The sequence below is a fragment of the Ciconia boyciana genome, chromosome 3 (genome assembly GCF_034638445.1).
Source record: "Ciconia boyciana chromosome 3, ASM3463844v1, whole genome shotgun sequence".
Classification (NCBI taxonomy): Eukaryota; Metazoa; Chordata; class Aves; order Ciconiiformes; family Ciconiidae; genus Ciconia; species Ciconia boyciana.
In genome coordinates this window covers 2064374-2078794 of record NC_132936.1, presented here as the reverse complement: position 1 = coordinate 2078794, position 14421 = coordinate 2064374, and the positions used below count along the sequence as shown (strand labels likewise).

The following is a 14421-nucleotide window of genomic DNA, read 5'->3' as shown; positions in this document are numbered from 1 at the left end:
ATCTGAGATGACAAAGAACTCATCCCCTTTAAATACTGCTTCCCATTTATCCTGCATTTTGTACACCTGAAGCACCACCTTTACTCCTTTCTTCTCTCCTTGACTGCTTTCCTTGTTTTCTCTTGCATTTCTAATCACTTCTGGTGCATCCATTATCCAGGTTAATGCATCTGCCTCTGCAGGGGTCTCTGGTACAACCAAGGACCTAATTAACTGCAGAGGATTTTACGGAGGCCAGGAGCTTAGCAGACCCCAGGCAGGCTGAGGCATTTTTGAGGATAACAAGATACCCAGGACCCTCATAGAAAAGCCAACAAAATTTTTGGGAAAAAATGCTTTTTCTTCCACCTCATGCTTTAGGGTGCAGTACCACCCCTAACGGTTAGGCAATGGGAAAGTTTTTGTGTTAATCCTCTATCGACAGGGACAGACGCAACAGAAACCTGGTGATTGCCGTGGTGGTGTCAGCACCGGTGGTGGAAGGGGCAGTGGTGGTACCCATGAAGATTCAAGATCCTCAATTAGTGGGTAAGTTGCTGTGGTAGCATCAACCCTCTTCTCTTCCTAATGCATTGGAGGGGGAGACGGAGGCGAGGCGTAGGAGCAGGAATGTTGCGCGCTGTTGGAAACAACGGAGGGAAGTAGACGGACTGACAGGTCTGTCTAAAGGCGGCAGGTCTTGTGTGCCTCATGGAACTACTCACGGGTTTAAAAAGTAAGCACTTAAGTGCCTATTGGCTGCACGAGGGCTTTAGTGCTCTTCAAACTAGCGAAGCAGATGATACTTCAAAGGCATTAAAAGTAGGTTAAGGAAAATATTTCACAGACTGAGTAGATATCTGAATAAAACTGACAGTCTTTAAGTGCAGATGAGTAAATAGAGGGGGTTCTCAGTGGGATCATGTCTATAGGGTTAGAGAATCGCTCTGTTTTATTCCCTATTTAGCACTTGGTCTCTCCGGCGTGATTGCCAAAAAAGGACAAGTTATACCAGCTCTGATGGGAGTTATCATTCCACTTACCACCAGGCTGAAACAGTCAATTCTTTTTTACACAGGCCACCTAAAAGCCAACAACAAAAAAAATACCATCAGGAAAGAATGAGAAAATACTCTTTGTTTCTATATTCAGTGTTATCCAATTAGCCAAGCACATTACAAGCAGGGCTGAATCGCAGATGCAGGCGAATGCAGGCACTGATACCGAGATCTGAGCCAGCGCAGCTGACCTGTGCGAGGGCTTGGTACCTTATCCGGGTGGAGAGGAGCTGTTTAATCCTTACCCCTTCACCCTTAATCATCTAGAACCAACTCCTTCGCATGTAATGAGTCCGCTCTAAGGGGCTCTGAAGCATATGTAAATGCATTTAAAAATACATTTTACTTCCGTGATTAGTAATACTTGAGACGACTAAAACTGAAAAAGTGTACTTCCCCACCCCCTTTTTTTTAGTCTTTTGCTCAGATGAGATAAGGAAATGAGGTTACATGATTTCCCTTTAGAGTTTATAATCAGCCACACTATTTTAATAATCTACATTTAGTTCCACTTTCTGTTTCTTAAATGCTTGTGCAACACAGCAGTGTTTTGGTTGCAGGCTCCACAGGAAGACGTTCCAAAAGCCAACAAACACCATCACCACAATTTTTTTAATTCTTATTTTTCCTTTTAGATGTCATGAAATATTTCTACCAAATGAAGTTCTGTAAATCTTTTCAAAAGGAATTTAATTTCTGACCTTAAGCTGTCTAATATCGGGCATTAAAAATCAGCTTTTAAAAAATGCTCTGAATTAGCTTGAGCAACTTTTCCAACCCATAAGAGATCAGCAGATCCACATGATCTGCTCTAGGAATCCATCGGCACTAAGTACCACGTGTGGTAATATATTTTTGCAAAGCCTGGTATTCTTTGTGGTAGTAAATATAAAGCTTTGGTATCACCAATTTGAAAATAACAGGGTTCCGTGTAAGTGTAAGTGTCGTCCAAAATGAGCATACCTACGTGTAACAGGCAGTATTTCTTACAGTTAGCACAACGCTACAACCTCCTCTTTGCAACCAGCTGGGTCATTAACTTGTCCAGTGTTATAAGGAATGGAATACTTATCCTATGAAAGATAGGCATTAATAATAGTAACAATAATAACTTTAGTTAAGTATATAAATATAAACATATTATTAATCATTAACAGAAATCAGCCCATTAATAATGCTTCAAAGCTCTCTAGGAGAGGAACCGTAGGAAACTGAGATTTCCTCTGTATTTTAAATTTGGCCACTTGTTCACTATCTTTATTAAACAAAAAACTGATTGTTTAGGAAAAAAATCTGTTGCTATTTTGTATGGCTGTCCCTCTTTTGACACCATCTGTGGTCAGATTAAATGCTGAGATCTGAATCAACATCTCTGCCTTTAATCTCTTCTTGATACTTCTGCAGATTGAGAGGTAAAAAAATGATTACAGGGGGCTGGCCAAGTCGCACAAGTTTGAGTTATGCCAGTGCCATCTTAATGAATTTCTTAAGTCAAATGTAAATATGACCCCGGAATGTGGAAGCATACATTTTTTGTTCTCTGAGGTCTAATAAAAATACAAAAGCTTTCTGTGTGGTTCAACATGGCATTAGAAGTCCTTTGCAACATACCCCCGGACCCTCTGCAGCTTCTGAAGTTGAAATTAAAGTATGCTGAGTTTCCTGCAGGACATTAAGTGTTTTCCTTTTAATTGTTTACAATTTGCTCTCTGCTGTGCCTGTGCTTGGAGCCGATACCATAAAAAGCCACTGACAAATCCAAAGCGGTTGCTTTGTAGCCAGGAAAGCAGAAGAAACGTGCGCAGGGGGCTTTTCTACTGACAGGCAATAACTCCGCGGTAAAAGACCCGGCAAAGTTACAAACCACATACTTTTGCCCCTGCATCGAGCATAAAATAGGTCACGGCAGAGAGACACTGTGGCTTTAAGTATTGCCCGGCCTGAGCCGGATTATCATTAGGTTACGTAACTGCTGATGAGCTGCTTTTCATTAAGGCTTCCCCGAGTGGTGCTGGGAGCAGGCGCTGCCTCCAACAACCATCCTGGGGAAGGGTTTCCTCCCAGGCGTGCGGCCGCTCTCCTCCGAGCCCCGCAGTCTGCAGCTAGGCCAAGATGCTTGCGTGAACCAGCATGAGCTAAGTAGGTGTCTGAATGCGAAACAGCTCAATAACCTTAATGGGGTTGTGCATTAATTTCAGCTAAAGCGTGTTTGCAAAGTTGTAAAAGTAAGAGGTTTGGAAAAGGTGTTAAATCAGTGTGTTAAAAGCGTCCTGCTCTTGGCTCAGAGCTTTTTTTTAGTGAAATGTATCCTCTGCTGCATAAAAACCTAAACCTTCCTATCTTTTGGTGGTCTTGACCACTAGCAAAATAGACTGTCACACAGGAAATGATGGCACAGCGCTGCAGCAACAACATAGCACACCTACACCTGAGACCTGAGGAGGTGGAAAAAAATTAAAACAAAAGTGATTTCAATCATATTCTCATGCATGCTCAAAAGCACCACATAGCGTCCAGGTATTACCTTCAGGTGCCAAAGTGCTTGTGTCCGCTGCTCTGTCTCATCTCGGGATGAGCTGGAGGACAAGGGATATTCATTCTCAGGTCTCAATTCTTCCACGTGCTGGCTTCTAGCTGTCGCAGGAAGCGATAGCGATGCTTCACCCTCTGGGGAGACCTTCCTCCGCCGAGTCCTCTGGCTGCTCACAGGTAGACGGGCTCCATGTAGGTAGATACATGCTGCAATCCTGGTGACCTGCTAGTCCAGATGCCACCATCAAATGCCATTCTTGTATCCTTCTCCTGCCATTTGCTCCTCCCGGTGCTCCCACACCCGGCATTCCAGTACAACCCCCTGTTTAGACCAATCTTAACATTTCTATTACATTTTTAGGGGAGAAGCAAGTCAGTAGTAACAGAGGAGCTCAGTCTGAAACAGAGTCAAGCCCATATTCAGCTCTAAAGAACTATACTCATACTAAGTGGAGGCAATGCTATCATGAAAGAAATTATTTATTACTTATTACAATGCTGAGTTTGGCCAAGAAGCTTTATAGAACTCCATACTATTAATTTTGCCTTCTTAGATTAACGACTGTACTGTGGCTACTTGCGGCTTACAAGAAACTCTTAAAATAGCCTGCTTCATAAACCAAAATAAAGCCTGAAAATGGCCTTTAGCCCAAGTAAGTTGTACAGAAAAGTGGGCTACAAGTGACAGCGTCACACAGAGGGTTTATGGCACAGAACAGGACAAGCAGGAGACCTTGATGCTGTTTTGGTTGGAGATTCCATCTCTCACTTGTTGCTTGACCTCTGCTTAAACCTCCTAAACACTGCTTTGTATATGTAAAATTAAGATAATCGTATCATCTTGTTTTACAAAGTGCTCAGGCTAGAAAGATCTAACAAAAGTAAATTATTTTTCATTTGAAGTCGGGTGGAAATTAAAGCTGCTCTCAGATAGAGTCTCACCCACTGCGGTATGTATCACTTACCTGGTGGGAGAGGCCTTTGTTTTGGATTTAATTCTAGGAAGTTTTGAAATAATTTCATTTTGCTGATGGATTTCTTTTTTATTTCATGCGTATTTCAATGAGACATTTAATCTTTTTCATAATACGTTTTGAAGTTTCATTCATTTAAATTGTCAAAGCCTGACAGCTCTGTAATGTACTTAAAACTGGCATTGTTTATACCTGCATTCCATTTAAAAATTAACTTGCAGATTAAAGTAATAAAAATGGTTTTATACTTCTCAGTGCTAATATCACTGAAAACTTACAATGTCCCTACTGCTTGAGATTAGCTCATATATTACTTTCTCGTGAGGAATTCATGGAGGGGAAATAGTCTAACATCAAGCTCCGTATTAGTTGTGAAGGCTGAACATTTTCTGCCTGACTAAAACTAAAGTGGGCATAGCCTGCAGAGGCAGTGGAGAGCTGGCAGCTCAGGAGGACTCGGGGACTTTCACACAGCTTCCTTCCCTCGCTGCTGTCATGAAGTGAACAGGACCAGAAGGAATCTATTAGCACTTCCACCTAGATGTGTTGCAACGAAGGGTCATGCAGCAGCATGCAGCGGCTGTTAACGTTGCCTCAGCCCCTACCAAGAATGCAATTAAAGGAGAATCAGAAGCATTCCTTCGTTACCTCGCGGACAGCGTGAGTTTTGCAGAAGAGGATTTGTCGTGGGTGCATGATCTCAGGTCGCCGCTCTCCTCGGTCTTGTTTCTCCACCGCTGCCCCGCTCATTTCAATGCTTTCGTTCACACGCAGAGGCCTGAAGTTCTTCTAAAAAAAGTTGAAGATGGACAAAACATATAGTTAAGCAGGTTGGAATGAATATAAAATAGCCCAGGAAAAGTCTTACTGATTCCCAAATGACAGAAAACAACTAATAAGCCTGTGATGGATATCCCCTGGCCCTTTACCTGCTGAAGGGTTAATTCAGGCTTATCCTGTCCATCGCCTTCACAGGTGCTCCAGAGATAAGGAGGCAGTTATAAAATACAGCTTGCATGGGCTTTTTCTGGGAAGCAGAGAACCTCAGAGGTAACCATGTGGAGCCCAAATAAAGGTGTGAGTTTCTGAGGAAGACAAAAATCCAGATCAGATGACGATGTGGGGGACCACACCGGGTGGATTTGCGATGTTATATGTTTGACCGGGCCTTTTAAGGCCAATTTGTTTTGTTGTAACACAGGTACTCTCAAGCCTCTGGGGAATAAAAAGACCCCATGGAGGAAAATGAACCACCTGAAGCTCTGGTTTATTTTAACTGTTCAACCCATTGAGTTGTTTTGCCTCATGACACACAAGGTGTTTGGGGATTTCACAGTTCCACAGAGAGGATGAATAATGTAACCAGATACAGCCCGAATGTGATAAAATAGTCGACAGAGCAATTGTGACTGTTCTGTGTGTGGCAGCTTTGCGTGCAAATAGCCGAAAATGACAGTGAGGAGACCGAACGGCGGGCTGAGGTCTGCGCGGGACCGTCTGTCACCCCATTCTCCTTACTGAACTTCATTTCAGTGTTCCTGGCTGATCCAAGGCACGTTTCAGCCCTTTTGATGCCTAGATGGAGAACAACGCTAACGCAAGACAAAGGCCTCCAAGTCTTCCTTGAAGCCTCGTTGGGGAAGATGATTGTGAAACAAACTCCTACAGGTAATTTCCAGCACAAAATGCCTCTGCTCAGTGACAGCGGCTCCTGCCAGGTGAGTGGGACGTGGAGACCCCGAGCCCAGAGAAGGCCTCTTCGCCTTGGGGGACGGGTCGGGCTGGTCGAGCCTGGTCTGACAGCCGGGGCCTGGGTTTGAGGTGGCGGGGCAGGCGGGAGAGGCCGCACTGGGCCTCGGACTGGGGAAGTGTGAGGGGTGGGGAGAGCAGGCCCGAAGCTGAGGCCACTGTGGGGACACGGGTGATGGCACCAGAGGGGTCCCGGGCTCGGAGGGCAGCGCCTGCCCGAGGCACGGCACCGTCGAAGCCCCCCAGGCCGCGGCGGGCAGGCCCCGGCCGCCCCGTCTGCCACCAAGATGGCGCCCGCCTCCCCCTGCCCCTTCCCGGGGGGCGGCGGCGGAGGGGCCGCGGCCTCCCCAGCGCCTCCGCCCCGCGCTGCCGCCGCCCGGGCCGGGCCGTGGGGCGGCGAGAGGCCGCGGGGGGGGGGTGGGGGGTGGGAGGGAAGATGGCGGCCGGCAGCGACTGAGGGAGGAGGAGGAGGGATCCGGGCCGGGCCGCGGCGGCCTCCTCCGACACCGCCCCCCTCGTCCTCCGTGCCCAGCTCCGCCCCGTCCCGCCGGGAGGGAGAGCGGCGAGCAAGCCGGAGCCCCGCAGCCGCGCCGCGCCGCCCAGGCAAGGGGCCCCGGGTGCCCGGGAGCCCCGCAGCGGGAGCCGGGGCCCCCAGCAGCGCCCGCCGCCCGCCACCGCTCCGGTCACCGCGATCGCGGCGGGGGCTGCTGCGAGCCGGCAGCCCCCCCGGGGCCGCCCCCGCCGCCCGGCCGGGGGAGTCGCTGTCGCGTTGCCCGTTGAGCTCCGCGGCCTCAGCCCCGGCGGGGGGGAGGCGGCTGTCACCCAGGCAGCGGCGGCAGGTGAGTGGCGCCCGGCCGCGCCGCAGCTGGCGGCGGGGCGGGAGGGCGGGAGGGGAGGGCGGGCAGGCGAGGGGGGAGGCCGGCCGGGGCGCCCCGCCGCGCAGGGCGGGGGTGTGTCTGGCGGGGCCGGCACGCCGCCCCCGGCCCCCGCCGCCCGCCGCAGCCCCCGGCCTGCGGGGAGGCGCAGCTGTCACGGCGGGGGCGGGCGCGGCGGGGGGACAGGGGACGGCCCGGCCCCCCGCCCCGGGCTGCCATGGCGGCGGGCGGAGCGCGGAGGGCGCCGCGGCCTCCCCCCCTCCCCTCCCCTCCCCTCGCCCGCCCTCCTTCTCCCGCGGGGGGCTGAGGAGGGCCGCCCCGGGGGACCCAGCGCGGCGGAGCCCCTCCCGCCTCAGGCGGTTAAATCCCAGCCCTCCCTTTCCTCAGTGCCCCCCTTATTATTATTAATTTAAAGTTGATTAAAAAAGTGAAAAAGCAGTTTTCCTCCTTCCCCCCCCCCCTCCCCCCAGCCCCTTCCCGGCTGGAAGATGGCTGAGGGGAGGCAGCGGGGCCGCGGCTGGGCCTGTGGGGGCCCGCGGACCCCCCTGGGCAGGGAGGACGCTCCGTTTGGTGGCGTTTTTAGGTGACAGCTCTTTGTCTGCGTGTGGCATCGTGTGTCCCCCCCGGGCTGTGTGTGTCTGTGTCCCCCAAAACCACCCCCCGGCCCCGGCGGGGCGGTTTCGGTTGTCAGTGGAGGCAAGTAAGTTCAGCGCTAAGGCAAGGCGGTCGCTCGGTCAGGGAGAGCCGGAGGTGGCCGTGAGGTACCGGGTGGGTTTTGGGTCCATCGGAGCAGGGAACGGCTGGGTTGTCAGGCAGGGTGTGCGGGGAAGCGGGCTTCTCGGAGGGGGTGCCTGGGCTTCCAGGCTTGGGGGGGCTCTGCAGGAGGCTGGTGGCAAAGCGGGCATCCGCCTCCCTGCTCCTAGCAGAGTGCTTGCCCTAAATTTGCTTCATTTTTCTCTTAGAGACACGGACCAGCAGCAGATTGCAAATAATCCCAAGTACCTGACGGTGCATATGCAAGTCGTAGCCCCGGTTTGTGCAGCGGGGGGGCTCTAGCTGCTGGAATATGACATGTAGCGGTAGAAAAATCTGTTGCGGAAAGGCCGTTTCCTTCCGATGTAGGTTGCTAGACACTCTCAAGCCCTCCAGTTTCCTAGGTGCGTTCTGACCTTTCAGTGGCTGAGAACTGGGTCGTGCGCGTTCGGTGACGATCTCCTGATTTTTTTTGCACCCGAAGGACCCTGTTTGCAAAGGTGGAAAGGTGTGGAGTGCTGTCTGGGGCTGCTGCTTGCTTCCACTGGAAGCTTAATCAGTGTACAGTAGATATGAAATTTTTACTCCCCCAAGTACAGCATAGCCAAAAAAAAAAAGAGTGACACAGCAAAGTATATTAAAACTGGAAATTTGGACTCGTGTGGGTGGTGCTTGTATGTTCTTCACCCTGTCTCATGGCTTGTATTCTTCGTGTTGCTGGTTTAGACTGAAAAAAAAAAAAAAAAAGACCTGGTTTGTGTGGGCTGGCAGGATATACATATATATATGTGTGTGTAAAATTTGCATATGTGTGTGTGTATATATATATAAGGAGTAATATACCTAGTGAGTTCTAGTAGCAAGATGGTAAATTTATATGAACCAAAAAAGGATGCTTCATTTACTTTTCTAGAGGCACGCTGTCCCATTGTAGTTTAGAGGCTGTGATCTTCTGCCTGCAGAATATTTCAGCAAACATGCATGTGTTCTGAGCTCTTTATGCTGTGGCTATCAGCTTTCTTATACAAGATCAAGTAAAAAATATACATTACATATGGAACTATACATAGTATGTGTGCATCTGTAGCCATATACTTAGGCCTCTTGCACAGCAGTGGGGAGAGAAACATTGTAAACCAGGAAAAGATGGATGCAAAGGCACAAATTTGCAGGGGAGCTCGGTAAGCGGTGTAGTATCTGCAGCTTTGTGGAGCTGTTTTGTGAAAATGATTAAAGTTCAAGTTGCCACTTAAGGGGACAAACAGCTCTTGATGGTAGATAATAAACAGTAGTAACTTTGGCAATGCTGCACCTGGCTCAAAGCCGATGGGCATGATGAAATGTTAAATCTCAACTTATTTGCTCAAGATGGGTATCTGTTGTTTGAAACATGTTGCCAAACAATATGGCAGCACAAATCCTTGCTTCCAAAACAAATAGGCTTCCTGAGAGGCGAGCGGGGGGTTTGGCTCTTCAGAAGGCAGGCCTTGACTTCTTATTCACTACGGGCCGACTTTGATTTTTTAGCATGCATGTTTTCCCCGAGCCTTGCCCTCTGATAATGCTACGACACATGCTCACAACTGCATGACTAATTCATACAATTAGTCATACACTTCCACTGTAGATTTATTGGAGCAATATCACTGTCATTCTCACATTGTAAAAGTCTGCGTTTGGGAACATGTGCCCTCTGTTGACTTGGGTCTCTTGGCATGGTTGTTGGGTGGGCTGTTACAAATATTTGAAGCCTTTAGGATTATTAGGCTTACTTAATTATATAAGCATATTTTCAAGGAACAGATCTGCTGGAGATCAGCACCTTGTTGCTTGCTAATCTGAGGGGGGTAATTTGCATGAGACGTTGCAGGGATTGCCAGAAATGAAGGTGTGAGTGCTACTACTAAAAATATCCCGTCTCCTGCATAAATAGTTTGCCAGTTGAAAAACAGTATATTTTGTATAAGGAAACTATTTATATGACGAGTTATTCTTGTTTTGCTTGGTTGACTGTGTTTCTTTGAAGTGTGGCTCTTATCTCTTTGATCAAAGAGGAGGAATAAAAAAAAATAGTTTTTAAAGTTAGATTCTGCCTTTAAAGACAGGATTTTAAGCAGGAAGGGCTTGGACTAACAGGTAAATATTTTAACCAGGTATTCCTGAAAGGTCAACGCGGTGTGTAATACCCCGTAGCATGTGGCCACCACCACTTCTACATACGAGCTTTAATTGCTGGCAGATACAAACAAGCAATTTTTATTGGCGGTTCTATGTTATTTGTATTGCTGCAGCATCCAGGAACCCCAGGCACGGACTGCGTTTGCAGTGGGGTAGGAGTGACGCAAAAATAGAGCCAAAGTGGACTCTGCTTCCAAAAACCTAAACCTAAAGAGATGGAGGAGCAAAGGGTGACGGGGAAGCAGCTCGATGGTGGTGGGCAGCAGGAGAGTCGGTAGTCACAGCATATTAGCAGCCTAATACTGAGTTTTTGGGGGTTTTTTTTGTAATAACATTGCAGCGAACCAGCGCTTTATGGTCTGTGGGGAGGTGACTGCCTGCTGTCGTGCTGCTGGCACCTGGGCGAGCCCTCTGCCTGCCTCCCCGCAGCCGGGGCTGATCCAGCCCGTCGGAGCCATGGTGGGCAAGGGAGGATTCACAGGAGTAGCTCTGCTGATCGGTCTGAGAATGGCCAGGAGCTTTAACCTCTTCCCCTGGCACAGTAGGATCTGGAATAGGATGTTTGCCTGTAGCTGCAATATTAAAAATTATGGCTTGCTTGTAAACGGCTTCAACTCTTTGCATACCTAGCCTTGCACATGTGAGTCAGGGCAATGCAGAACAGGTTTTTACCACTACGGCAGCATCTCCATGTAAAGTTGACCATTTTAAATGCTGCGGCTTTGCTGTGGGACAAATTTTAAAGCACTCGCAGGCCTGGTCTAGGTATAAAGGATGTGTCAGCACCATACGCTCTACCTGGGCTCCTGTCATTTACAAAGCAAAAAACTGCTGAACTGGTTTGGAGGTTCTTTAAGCCTGAACTAATTTACCTGGCTGGGAATGTAGGTTAGAAACTAGGCTTTGCTTGGCTTTGGGCTAGCGCCAGTACGCTCCACAGGGAAAATGCAGGCTAAATAGCTTCTGCGCTGATAATCCTGCAATACTGTTCCTACTGTTTCCCCTGAAAAGATAGGTAGGTTCTCGTGCGGTTGACCCAATTGACTGGGAAGTAAGTCCAACGCATCTCAGCACAAGGAGCAGCGGGATGTTTCCCTTAAATGCCATTGGGTGAGTGGGGAAAAAGCGAGGAGGGGTTTTTGTGCACAGACCTTGCAATGAGAATCCTCACCCAAGTGCTTGTGTCTGATGGACAGGGTTGCGTGGCCTAAACTAGGTAGATTTGTTAACCAACTTAGGTAAATCTTCACATAGATATTCTTAAATCTGTTTAAACCTGCTTACTGGTTTATTATGTTCTGTAAGCTGAGGCAAGCTCTCCTGGCAGTCGTGTTTAAACCGGTGTGTGTCCACGCAGAGATTTGCCTTGATTTAGCGAAGCTGATACAAGTTGGCCACTTACAGGAAGATGATCTAGGAAAAGAAAACAGTGCAGTGAATATATAAGTCAACAGTTTGCTGACTTGCCTTGGTTAGTGAACTCTACAGTATCCATATTTTGCTCTAAGGATCCCCAAATTGTCAGCTTCTTAAAGCTGACCAGTGGAGGGGCTCTTAAATGTGTTTATATGTTTCTGCAGAGGGAAAAGATCCGTAAGTGTTAGGTCCTGTTTTAAACAAGTGTCAGAAATGTCCCAGTCAAGGCTGATCCTGCAACTAGCTATTTTGGAACACAAATCCATTAAAATGTCTATTTTAAGCTATTTATGTTTATTTTGTGTTTATTTTTAATTATCTATCGTGGAATATGCTATGAAACAAGCTCAAAACAGTGTTTCTTTGGCTTAATTTTCCCCCCCTTTTTTAATGCGACATCTGAAATCCCAAGGGTCTCATTTTTTTTGGATTTCCAGAGTGTGAAGACTTAAAAAATAAGGCAATACGCCAGGCAAGGCAAGAAGTAGGGTTGTTTCTTGTATTCGTATGGTGAAATTATGAATGAGGAACTGTTTAAAACCCAAACAAATCAGTAGCTTTCCCACATATGTGGAATTCAGATCCTGATTGGGAATGGAGGGATAAGTTTAGATCACAACACTACCTTGGGGTCAAATGATATTAAATGGTATCGCACATATCGAAATGGTTAGGTGTTGATAAAGTTATACCCCTAATGTTAGTGTTTTCTCCTGTATGCAGCGTATGCTGTCTTTGGAAATAAGGGCCTCAGGAGGGGAGAGAGATTCCAACCCACAGCACGGGGATCCCCTGTCCAGAAGGTTTCAGAATAGTATTTGCTGTTTCAGTAATAACAAAAAAAAAGAGTAGGTATTATAAGCTTTCAGTAAAACTGCACTGAGAGTTTAACAATGAAAACTAAATATCTTTCTCTTTTATCTTTCCTTTTCTGTTAACATTGTATAATTCCCGGCTTGAAGAAATAAGAGAGAAAAGCCCTGAACTTTTCAGACCATTAAATCAGATTCATGTGTAAATTGTACAGGAAATCTTGCAGCTTGGACTGCTTAACTTCTCTTTCTTCTTATTTCTTGTGAATGCCATACTTAACTACCTATCTTCCCTCTCTTCTCCTCTCCCCCAGAGCCTGTATTTTGCTCTTAATCTGAGACTTTGCATCCAGTTTTATCAACGTACTTCAGCGATCTTGAATAAGTTGAGACGTGAACTTTTTAGTGGAAGTGCTAGGCAGCCTCTGTCTTTGAAGGTTTTTTTTAAACAAAAGTCTGACTAACCTGAAAAGGATTTTGACACATGCTTGTGACCAGTTATTTTAAATCATACTGGAAAAATTGTGTGTGAAAATAAACAACTAGCTAGAGTTAAACCTGTTGTAGACTGGGTGGGTGTGTAAGCTTGACTGCTTTGCTTTTCATGCATTTCTTAAATGTGATTGCTGACAAGATGAGTCCTGGGTCTTCCCACTAATTCTGTAAACAGCTGGCAGTTATGCTACCTGTTTCTTTTTTATGAGCAGAGATTTCCAAGCAGAGTTTTAACAGGGAAGCTTGGCAGGATGAGTTTGCCAGACTTTCTTCCATGCTCCAGTTGCGAATGGTGCTCAGCTGAAAGGTGAATACCAGACAAGTATTTTTTTTAATGATGGAAGATGCTGTGTTAGGATTGAAGGAATGATAACTGGACACTCTGGAAACTTTATAATAGAAACATTTATAGCAGAACCCAATAGATCATGCTGCATTGTTACACGACTTGTAAGTTCAGATTTAATAATGAAATGCTGCATGCACAGTGTTGTTGAGGACATGAACCTTGAGCGTTTACAATGTGCTTATATCTCAACTTACTGTAAAGCTGGGCACAAAGTCCCAATGTGTATTGAAATGTAATTAGTGTGAAGCCTAATTTGCTATTCTATGAGTAGTTAGAATTTCTTGGAATGGAACTGATTTGTCAAACACCTCTGTTCATGTCTCCAAATGTCATTTTAAGAACGTTGGTTTATGGAATAAGTGAGAGGCGCTGGTGAAGGATCAGGTAAAACACCATGTTATGTGGGCCTCTGACTCACAGGGTAGGAACAAGGACTGAAACTAGCTCTGCCTTTGGCAGCACCTAACTCTTGCTTTCTTTTAAATTAAGGTCATGAAAATCCAGCGTTTTAGAATATGCTTTGTATTTATACTGTTTCAAGCTTTCTTGGTACTCTTTCAGCTGTATCCTATTGTCCCAGCAAATATTTTTCTATAGAGGTTGTTTTTCAGTGTTCTTTGTGAAAAAACTTCAACATGAATTTTCCCTGGGTGTCTGAAATCGCATTCCCAGATTCGTATTGTAGTGTAATCAGATTGCCTTCAGTGTGGAATATCCACTGAAGGCATAGGAGAAGTGGTGGGATCCCAGCACCTCTGACAGCTAGCTTAATAGTTATGTCCTTAACCTTTAAAACAGTTTACCCAGACTTGACGGAGTTGGCATGAAGCTCTGTGTTTTTGAAGATGCAATGGTGATAATCCCTTTGAAGGCCCAAAATAAATGCAAAAAAAAAGCTTTAAGGAATTTAAAAATGCCATTGAAAATAGCATTTGGCCTGATTTTATGCTTTTGTTGTTGTTGGAAACGGAAACAATATTGTATATACAAAGCTTGCTGTATGGAAAATAACTATCTGGTAAATATACTTTAATCTAGTTTATTTTTCAAATACAGTGAAAATTAAAAAATAAACTACCTAAACTCTGTTAATTAAATCTGTTTCCCTGTGACATAATGTGATACTTTAATATAGTTTTCTGAACTGTGGTGGATGAAATATATTTCAATAGAGCATATCAAAAAAAGTACAGTTTGATATTGCAGGCTAGAACCAAAACCTGGGAAGTTCCATTAAATCAAAAAGCTATT

At 46.4% G+C, this 14421-nt stretch overlaps 1 protein-coding gene and 1 long non-coding RNA gene across 5 annotated transcripts in view; one reads left to right on the top strand and one right to left on the bottom strand.

Moving 5' to 3' along the window:
- Positions 1-804: 804 nt before the first annotated feature.
- On the bottom strand, positions 805-6582 carry LOC140649928 (uncharacterized). The gene is made up of 6 exons (XR_012041800.1): positions 6062-6582; positions 5473-5628; positions 5192-5332; positions 3562-3792; positions 2001-2110; positions 805-1062 (listed from the first exon to the last, which is right to left on the bottom strand). It is a non-coding gene; the product is annotated as an uncharacterized lncRNA (long non-coding RNA).
- Positions 6583-6830: 248 nt separating this feature from the next.
- NCOA1 (nuclear receptor coactivator 1) overlaps positions 6831-14421 on the top strand; it is a 184189-nt gene continuing 176598 nt past the window's right edge. For all 4 annotated transcript variants that reach the window (XM_072858206.1, XM_072858205.1, XM_072858207.1 and 1 more), the window contains exon 1: positions 6831-7131. The gene's annotated coding sequence lies outside the window, so the exon portion shown is untranslated. The remainder of the gene's footprint in view (positions 7132-14421) is intronic.